Here is an 8,346-nt window from a genome sequence, read left to right as displayed (position 1 = left end):
TTCCCACCTTTGCATACAGCCTGCACTCGCATTTAAATACAGGCTCCAGAGTTCCATGCAGAAACTCTGATCCCGAAGCCACCACCTGGAAGAGCTTAAGTGAAGCAATGCCCTAACTTGCTGCCCAGATTAGCTCATACCCAGCTCTCACTGCCAGCGTTTCCAGTCTTTGGAAATGCTGAGGTGTAAATGGTAGCCCTGGCTCTCGAGTTCAAAGGCAACTGATATTAGGAAAGGCTGCAATAATTTTACGACTGTTAACAACAGCACCGACCTTGTGAACCAAGACCAAAAGCTGCCAGCCCTCCTGCTGCAGGAAGCCCCAGAACCGCTTCAACAAGGTGGGAAAGATCTCCCTCCCCAGACAGGCTGCAGCGCTGTAAGAACGAGCTAAGTGCCTGCAGCGCAGGCTGGGGGGGCACACACAGCGCTCGGCTGTGCCAGAGCCGGCTCCCTTCCAGAGACAAACGCCGCACGGCCAAGCGCCCGCCAGCACACCCGGGTTTAAAGGGAGCAGGCTGGTGAGCCCTGCAGAAGGCACACACTTCATCGCAGTAACATGTGAGAGGCAAGGCACCACCTTCCAATGAAAGGCCCTGAGCTTCACACCAGAGCTCATACGCGATGCCTTTCCCCTTTCCCCCAGCAATGCCCTTTGTGCGCTCTTCACCTAGGTGTTAGCACACACTAATGCCACCATCGCTGCTCGATGGAAAACATCAGCTGGGAAAGAAAACTTCAGAACTCTTGGCTTGGATGTAGGCTGACTGCTCTGTCACAGGAGCAGTCAGTGTGCAGAGACACACACCTGCCTGTGGCAAACATCATTTTCCTGGGGAAGAGGAAATCCTCCTCCCCGCCAGCCCGCTTACCTGGAGCCTGGGCTTGTTTGCAAGGGGTGATGGAGCCGTGGGTGAGGAGCAGGCTCCTCAGGTGCCATGCACACCCCACGGGTTACACAAGCTTCTCCAGCACAATGCTGTCATTACCCCACCTCTGTTTTTTTAAAGGCACTTCCTCCTGCTCTTAGGTTGGGTCATTATTCACTGGGAGCACCTGGTGCTGTACAAGGAAGCGGTGAATCCTTCTCCTCCTCCAATGCACGTAGCCAGCTAGGGCAGGCCAGGTTGTACCCCAGGATTTCCCACCAGGCCTCATCTTTTCTCAGTGAAATGCATCACATCTTCAGCTGTGGAGGAACTGCAAGGTCAGCTGTAGGGGAAAGGCCTCGATCAAACCAGCAAAGCCAAAACCTCTCCCTAAGTGTCACTGAGACATAGGGATGTAAAAGCCAACATTTAAATGTACCATGGAACAACTAATCCTACTCCATCCTGGGTGGGCAGGAACCAGCCATGTCCTGCAGTCACCAACCACCCCAACAACCTGTGGCCAGGTAGGGCACCTCATCATCAAGGGGACACAGCAGATGGGGCACAGGATCTGTAATCTCACAGCATAACAGGAGTCTTTGGCACCCCACCAGTCCAGTCAGAGGAGAAGGCAGCCAAAGGGAAGCTTGGGGCAGCCCTTGGCACTCCTGCTCTTGTTTTGTTCAGAGACCATGAGCCACTCGCCTCTCAAAACACCAAGAGCAGCACAAGGGAGCAGGAGAGGACTTGATGGCTGTTTAGAAGAAGCTGCTCTACTTTATCTCAGAAAGTTGTAGACAAAAGAGCAAGGACAAGGAGAGACCCCTGGCAGGTTCTTCTCCAAGTCCATGCTTTGGGCAGGGCAAGTCAGATAGGATCTGCAGCACCATAAATCAACTCACAGCAAAGAGAGAAGAGAAACAGATTGTGAAATGAAATGTAAAATAAACAGCCAATGTAAACAATGGGCAGGCAGTGGTTTGGGTTTTCTGTCTGGGAGCCCAAGTCCGGTGCAAGTTAGGGGCTGGCTCTGCTGGGACTCTGCTAAGGTGACTCCACTGCTGGACAAGGAGGCAGCAGACACTTTTCTTTGCCGGCAGCAGAGAAGGCTGATCCCAATATAAGCAGTCCTGCTGCTGTCTGGCACAGCCCATCATGTGCTGGCTCAGGTGTCTGAGCTTTGCCCACAGTTGCTGGCACAAGCTGTCTGCCTTCTTGCTGACCAGCAAGGGACCTCTCCCAGATACTTGCCTTGGTGGCCTGGCAGCCGTGATGCAGACACTTCAAAGAGCTTCAGGCTGCATCTTTCTCCAGGGCCTGGGTTTCCTAATGAGCAGTGCTCACCCAAAGCTGCTCTCAATGCCATGCTTCCCATGACCTTGCCCTGATGCTTACTGTTGGTGGGGCTTTGATGCTGGCATCTTTGGGGGGGGAGGGAGGCATCATATAAGGAGCAGCTGAGGAAGCTGAAGTTGTTTAGTCTGGAGAAGAGAAGGCTGAGGAAACACCTCACTGCTTTCTACAGCTATCTGACAGGGGATTGCTGTCAGGCTGGTGTGGTCTCCTTTCCCAAGTAACCAGTGACAGGATGAGAGGAAATGGGTTTGAGTTGTGCCAGGGGAAGATTAGGTTGGACATGAGGAAGAACTTCTTTAGTAAGAGAGTGGTGAGGGGTTGGAACAGGCTGCCCAGGGAGGTGGTGGAGCCTCCATCCCTGGAGGTGTTCAAGAGGCTGTAGCTGTGGTGCTTCAGGACATGGCTTAGTGTTCATGGTAGCTGGGTTGTGGTTGGACTTTATGATCTTAAAGGTCTTTTCCAGCCTTAGGGATCCTATGATCCCATCTTCTCCTGGTCCAGCCCATCCTCCTTGCCAGGAGGGCCAGTACATCCCCCCAGCAGGAGAAGCTGGTGACCTCTGAAACACACCTGAGCAGAAGCAGGACCAGCTGCTTGTTCACTCCTATTTATGCTGCTGGTCCTTCAGAAGTCACAGGAAGGGTTGGCAGATGTCTGAGCACTTTTTGCAGTGATATTTGGCAGGAGTAGGAAGGATGTGGGGCAGGGCAGGACATCTTCTGAGAGCTTTGAGTCACACCAGGAAGAGGAGAGAGCAACTTCTGTTGGCAGGAGGACGTTGCCTGGAGAACGGAGCAAGGCAGCCTGCAGCTTCTGCGAGGGCAAAGGGAGACACTGGAGAGCAGGAGGAAACCAAACACCAGACGCTGAGCAGGTGGTTGTGCTGCATCGATGCTTCCCCGGCGTCTGGGGCACTCCCTGGCTCAGGTGTCTCCACACAAGGACAACATTGCTCAATACCTGCAACACTCAAACTGGGAGAAACGATAACAATTTGCTACTGTACACAGAGAGCTGTGCCTCGGGCAGGGCAGGGCAGGGCAGAAGCCTCTGAGCCTTCCTCCTGGCTTGGTTTAACTCTTCAAGGCAACTCACAGGAGCATGAGGTTAGAAGGGACCTCAGATCACCCTCATCCTCTGAGGTAGGGTCAAGGAATGTCCAGGTGAACCTTTTCCTCCCCAGAAACATCCTTAATGAAGGAAACTCCACACCTCTAGGAAATCAGCTTAATGGCTCTCCTAGCTAAGGGAACATGACCTACATTTGCTGCAGATGAAACACAGCTGTGTCCTCTCCTCAGCGGGCAGGAGGGGTGGGTTTGGTAGGCTCGTGTAGGGGGCAGCTTGTATCCTCTCTCCAGCAGTTCTGACAGCTAGAATCAGTCTTCTCCCTTAAGTCCCCACTCCTGCTGACTCTGCTCATCTTTACTGTTTTTCTTCAGGATGCCTCCAGCATCCAGGACTGTCTCAGTGCCACAACACCACAGCAGGAGTTCAGGTAGTTTCTACCTCATTGATGCCCACAGAATCTTCCTTCCAGGGCTGCTGCCTGTGCCCCACTTAAGTTACATGCAGCTGATCTCTCCTTAGTTGGGGCACTTTGTCTCCTGAGTTTCATCTGCCTGCTCCCCTCCCCTCCCAGTTCGCCATGGTGACACACGGTGGCACTCCTCATTCTGCACCAAGGCCTTGCCTAGGATATGGGGCACGAGTCCTCCAGCTGCTAGGCTGGCAGGCACACCAGCACTCACAGGCTGCTGCCAACTTTTGGGGTTGCAGAGCCCCATGGGCACCCAGCCAAGACTAGGTGGGGTGGTCGGCAGGAGGACCAGAAGGACAAGTGTGGTGCAAGATTAGACTCAGAGGAGGAGGATGGGACAGATGGGAGGGGAGATAGAGTGTGGATCCCCTTTGGAAATGCATGTGTGAGAGCTGATAGTTGTTGAAGTGTCTCGGTGAAAAAGCAGTTTCTGTCTCCAAATTCTTCTGTGATCCCCATCTGTGGCTCTGCCAGGAGGGTGGAGGGGCTGTAACTGTCACTCAGCCAGAAAGTCTGCGGGACACACCAGAGAAACCCCTAGAGGAAAGGGACTTTCAGCTGATCACCACTGCCAAGAAGGCATCCTGTAGTGCCCTACCAAACAGGGCAGAGGGAGATGCTGCTGAAAATACTGATTTTGACTGGAGGAAGGTATCTGCCTCCCATATGTGGGCCACACTTTACCCTGTGCCTACAGTTTCATCACACTTTGAGTTTCTTACCTTAAAGTTGTGTGAAGCAGACAAGGACATGTAGTACTTCACTGGGACCTGTGTTCTGGGCAGAGCTTAGCACTTGCCCAGGGTTCATGGTTCCACAGGCCAAGGTTTGTCCCATCTGCATGGCACAAGAGTCCTCAGGGTTTCACAGAATCACCCACAGAATGTCAGGGGCTAGAAGGGACCTCCAAAGCTCATCCAGTCCAGCCCCCCCTGCCAGAGCAGGATCACATCCAGGCAGGTTTTGAGTATGTCCAGAGAGGAAGACTCCACAACTGCCCTGGGCAGCCTGTTCCAGGGTTCTGTCATTCTCACAGGGAAAAAACTCCTCCTCAGGTTTAAATGAAACTTCCTATGCCTCAGCTTCCACCCATTGCCCCTTGTCCTGGCATTGGGCATCACCCAGCAGAGCCTGGCTCCAGCCTCCTGCCACACACCTTTACTTCTTTATAAACACTGATGTCAGCTCTCAGGCTCCTCTTCTTGTTTGGGGTACTGCTGTTGACTGTTGCAGCATCTGTGCTGAAGATGGACATGTGCAGGGAGACAGATGTAGGAGTCTGGTGGGGCACAGACCCATGCTTGGATACACAAAGTTTGGGAGTAAACTGCTTCAACACAGTGTACTTCAGCAGTTTGGTGCAATTAAGGTTTCAGCTAAGAGAGCTCAGAAGAAAGAAATCCTGCTCTGCCCTCTTCTGAACACTTCTCTGTTCAGGCCCTTGCTGTCTTATATCCTGGGTGCCAAATTCACCTGTAACATTTCTACAGCAGCTTCATCCTGAGACTCTTGGCACGTGGATGATGTCTGAGACTGGACTAGACCAAAATGAGATGTGTGTGTGTCTGTACAGACATGTTAGACAAGTCACCTTCAGAAGGCCTTTCCTCAAACATGAGCTCATCCAGTCTGCCTGTATGATAAATCTGACCTTTAAGTTAGTCTGGAAATGCTGAACATGCATCTACAGAGGGCTGTCAATTAGAGTGGGAAAGAAACAGGTAAGCCTTCAGTTAGCTTATGGATGAGGTGATCAGCATAAAATCTTCAGCCTATGTTAGCCACCAGGAGGCCAAGTTAGCAGATTCTTGACTCAAATAGAATCAGTTTCTCAATTTTAGCCTGCAGGTGACAGCCCAGGGAAGTGTTAGAGGTCACAAGTGTTAGAGCTCTACTGGGAACCACAAGGAGCTCTGGAGAGGGCTGTTCTAGGCTGCATCTTGGCTGTATGAAGCTTCTTCACAATACCCATTTCTCACAGAAAGGCTCAGCAGAGCATGAACAAAGACAGCTCTGAAAAGGGCAAAGCATTCACTTCCCCCCTGTTCCTCTGTCTGGAGTGGTTTGCTCTGAAGCAGTGTGCTCAGGTGCCTTTGAGCAGCCACACCTGGCATGAGGTCCACAGACCACTTGTACTCACTCTCAGCTCTGCATCTCCTGACCTTAGCAGACCCTTGAATGAAAGAAAAAACACAAACAAACCAAGAAAAGGAAAACCAACCCAAAACTTACCTTTTTTTTTTCCCCCTTGTCCTGCTGGACTCTTCTATGTTTTGTGTTTACATGACAAAAATTCCACAGGCTGAGCCAGTGGGAAAAAAGCTCTGTGGGCTGGGTTGGGCAAGCAGAGAAGCGATGAGACACTGCAGAAGTCACTGGCAGTGAGATGAATCTATCCACCACTGACAGCAGTATCTGTTCCATCTGGCTTGGGCTTTGCTTCACCCAAGAAGTCCTCCTTTTGAACAGGGAGATACCAGTCATGATGACTCCACCAGAGGAAAAAAAAAGAGGTAGCCTCTCAGATTTGCTTATCTCCAAGCACCCCTAACTTTCTTGGCAGCAGTAGCCAAAGGAGGGCTGTAAAATGCTGTTTTCCCTGCTCTGGTCAAACTTGCAACTCAGCACATGTGGTGGAGAGCTCCCAGAATAGCTCTTGGTTGCCTCACCAGCCTCGGCAGCAGCTTGAGAAGCTGCTTTTGTCTTCTGGGACAGCTTGGAGAAGTTTTCAGTGTTTGGACTTATTTTGAAAGCACTCTGAAAGATAAGAATGATCTCCTCCAAGGCTGGGTGAAGCCAAGGTCACCGGGGAGGCATTGCACAACACAACCCACTAAGTTCAGCACAACACTCGCACAGGAGTTGATCAACTCATCGTTGCTGCTGCTATTCCTGCCTAAATTCAGGTCAAAGCTGAGGCCCTTCCAGCTGGCTCCTCACCAGGCCAAACGCTCTCATCACTTGTCCTAAATACCAGTGGGGCGATGCCAGCCAGGCAGAGGACACATTCCCTGCCAGAGCACTGCTGGAGGAGCCTTCAGAAGAACAAAGCAAAAAGCTCCACTTCCAAGGAGGAGCTGCAGGGCAAGCCTGCTCTCACCCAGAGAAGGCTAACCCAACCTGCATCCTGGCCAAAGGTGGCTTTCTAGCTGGATCTTGTAATATTTCAGGCTGCTCCTAGCTAGGACAAAGCCTGAATGGCTCTCGCTGTGCTAAAGAAGCTGCCCCAAGCTGCTCTTCATCCTGCAGCACTTCAGCACAACACTCCCCTGGGCTTTGCACAGAAGACACAGTGGTCATCCCCAGGGGGCCACGGGAACCCCCTCCCTGCTGTGCAAAAAGCTCTTGAAAACATCATTTGCTTTTGAAAAATGGCTCAACCCCCAACATCTGCATCTGTGGCTTCCCAGCAGGGAGGGAGAAGGGCTTTGGGTTTGTGCCTCACGTTTCTGAGCACACTCTCCTGTACCTTGGCCAGAGGCCTTGCTTTAACTCCCCGCTGAGCCAGGCTGCTGGTGTTCTTATCCCAGATCCCAAATGGATGTTTTCAAGTACTCCCAGCAGTTTTTCAAAGACAGTTTGAAACCCAGCCAAGTCCTCCCACGGTGGTGGGAGTGTGTGTGTGTGCATGTAACTCTTCTGATCAACTCACAGTTGGGCTGCTTGTCTCCCAGGATGGACAAGCTGAGCTGCAGCATGCAGCCCCCATCCCAGGGGGTGACACCTCCATCCCCCCAGAATCAAGTGAATGTTCTGATCTTTAGCAGCAGTAAATCACAGAATGCCAGGTTGGAAAGGACCCCAAAGATCATCTGGTCCAACCTTCCTAGGTGACAGTACAGCTGAATTGAGACAGCCCAGCACCCTGTCAAGCTGAGTCATAGGAGAATCCAATCCCTTGGGGAGATGATCCCAATGTCCAACTGTTCCCACGGGGAAACATTTTCTCCTGGAGTCCAATCAGAATCTCCGCAGCAGTATTTTGTACTCACTATCCTGTGTCTTTTCCATGGGGCTCCTTGTGAAAAGGGAGTCTCCATCGTCATGGTGGTTGCCCTTTACATCCTGGTCTGTGGTAATAAGACCTCCCCTACACCTTCTGAATAAACCCAGCTCCCTCAGCCCTCTTGAGATGATCACATTGGGGACTATCTGCCCACCAAAACCACAGTGGCTTGGCTGAGGGACTGAAGTGTAGAGGCCCACATAAATGCACATTTACAGATCCTACTGGATGTGGCATCAGGCTCCCCTTTCCCCAGCCCCAAACCCCACACCAGCCAGTTCCACCTGCTGCTCACCCTTTTCTAGGTCACAGAATCACAGAGTTGTCAGGCTTGGAAGGGACCACAAAGATCATCCAGTTCCAGCCCCCCCTGCCAGGGGCAGGGACACCTCACACTAGATCAGATTGCTCAGAGCCTTAGCAACTTCCAGGGATGAGGCTTCCACCACCTCCCTGGGCAACTTGCTCCAGTGTCTTACCACCCCCACGGTGAAGAGCTTCTTCCTAACATCCAATCTGAATCTACCCACTTCTGGTTTTGCTCCACTCCCCCCAGTCCTATCCCTACCCGA

Source organism: Pogoniulus pusillus, chromosome 33 (genome assembly GCF_015220805.1).
Source record: "Pogoniulus pusillus isolate bPogPus1 chromosome 33, bPogPus1.pri, whole genome shotgun sequence".
Taxonomy (NCBI): Eukaryota; Metazoa; Chordata; class Aves; order Piciformes; family Lybiidae; genus Pogoniulus; species Pogoniulus pusillus.
This window is presented reverse-complemented; position numbering follows the sequence as displayed.